Here is a 2023-nt window from a genome sequence, read left to right as displayed (position 1 = left end):
AAGACTGGGAGTTCCACAATGTCAGGGACAGTTTATCTGTCTTTACCTCTCCAATACAGAGCACCTGTTTTGTCTTTACCAGGTGCTAAATTCAGATTTGCTGAACTGAAGAGACACTGGAGACAAGCAGTGTGAACAACCAGGCATTCCCTTACGGAACCTATTTCTCACCTTTGTTCTTACTTTTAACAAATTCTGTCTTAGGATATTCCCAGGCGGAGCAGGGAGGGGCTGCTGCTTTTCTAGGCCACTGGGTTATTGAGGTGATCCTAGGTGGCCAGTCTTTCTCGGCCAAGAGCCCTGAGCTTGAACGCACCAATGTCAATCCCGAGACCCCTTCAACCTCGGGATCACCCCACCCAAAAGCCCGCATCTTATAGGTGAGGAAACGGAACCTCCGAGAAAGTAATGATTTCTATTTGCTGTAAGCGTCTATGGCCTGCAGTGCGCTCGGCGGTCCCACAGATCTGTCTCTTGCTTCAACAGTGTTTGGGTGGAACACACCCGTAGATGCCCCTTCTCCCAGCCCCTGGCCACCCTCCAACTTCTTTTCCAGTGGCAACCTTTGGAACCAACCAATTAGACATCCTCTGCCCACCTCCCCGGACCAGCCAACACCATCTTTTGAGCTTAGCTCCTTATTTCCGATCAACCATGAGCCCCTGGATTCATCAGAATTATTCAGCCAAGGTGGAGGCCGCCGTCAACCACCTGCTCAACACATATCTGTGGGCTTCCCACACCTACCTCTCCCCGGGCGTCTGTTTCGACTGCGACGATGTGGCTCTGGAGGGCCTGGGCCACGTCTTCCTCGAGTTGGCAGAGAAGCAGCACGAGGGCACTGAGCATCTGTCGAAGATGCCAAACCAGCTCAGAGGCTGCGCCCTCTTCCAGGATATGCAGAAGCTGTTCCAAAGATGAGTGGGGTAAAATCCAGACATCATGGAAGCCACCATGGCCGTGGAGAAGAACCTGAACCCGGTCCTTTCGGATCTGCACGCCCTGGGTTCTGCCACGCAGACTCCCAGCTCTGACTTCCTGGAGAGCTGCAACCTAGATGAGCCGGTGAAACTCATCAAGATGGGCGGCCACCTGACTGACCTCCGCCCCAGTTGGGGGCTGGGCGAGGAGCTCTTCAAAAGGCTCACCCTTAAGCACAACCAACTTGGAGCCTCCGGAGCCCAGCAGCCTTTGAGGAGCCCCTCTGCATCACCCTGGTGTCAGGGCTTCTGCCTGAGCCTCTCTCTGCAGCCACTGGGCAGCTTTTTAACCCAAGCCCTGGACCAAATGGAAACAATTAAAAAAAAAAATGTCTACGACCTAAGTCCCTTCGCTTTAGCATTCTTCAAAATGCCTGTGGCTGAACTGACGTCGCAAGCCCAGTCTGGTGTTCTCTGCCATATTGTATCCAGCCATGCTGTAAATTGCCATGTGTTCAGCAAATGTAAAATTAAGAGAGAGAGTTGTTTGTATAATGCAGGCAATTCTGCCTGCCATTCCACTCAATGAAGGGCTATGAATCTGCTGTTCCCGGTGGGTCTTGGTTCCTGCCTCCTTCTCATTGTGTAAGAACTAGTCAGGCTTTGTGTAGCTCTAGCACAGCCCTTAGATGCAGGCCAATCCTTTACCTGGGGCTCCACTGAAGAGACAATATTCTGTCTCAACACTGGAGGGGAAGCTGGTCTTGTTGCACTTAGTGAGAAATAGTGTCATGGTCTCTACCATGGCAACTTCTGACTGGATTTCCAAGGGTCATTTGGATCATCCTCCCAGTCTTTAGAACCTGAGCCTGGGTGTGATGTGCTCTGCTGTGATCATTGCCAGCACAGGGTATGGGCTGCCAGGAAAGAACCCATTCAGAACAGCACATGTGTTCAATTACCCCTTGGTGAGCTCTCGCTGGAGCATCTTATGGGTAAGGGAGTGTGGAGAGAATGAAAACTTGAACAAACCTATACATCACTGGACTATAAAAATGATTAAAATATTGACAGATTTAAAGGCTTAATGACCCAGCAAAGAT

The 2023-nt window shown here is 51.0% G+C and overlaps 1 pseudogene; it reads left to right on the top strand.

The window, feature by feature from the left end:
- The first annotated feature begins 654 nt into the window (after nt 1-654).
- Nucleotides 655-1509, top strand: LOC103085080 (ferritin light chain pseudogene; annotated as a pseudogene).
- Nucleotides 1510-2023: the final 514 nt, after the last annotated feature.

The sequence above is a fragment of the Lipotes vexillifer genome, unplaced genomic scaffold (assembly GCF_000442215.2).
Source record: "Lipotes vexillifer unplaced genomic scaffold, Lipotes_vexillifer_v1.1 scaffold1102, whole genome shotgun sequence".
In the NCBI taxonomy this organism is placed as follows: domain Eukaryota; kingdom Metazoa; phylum Chordata; class Mammalia; order Artiodactyla; family Lipotidae; genus Lipotes; species Lipotes vexillifer.
The sequence above is the reverse complement of the archived record's forward strand: the minus strand, read 5'-3'. Positions and strand labels throughout refer to the sequence as shown.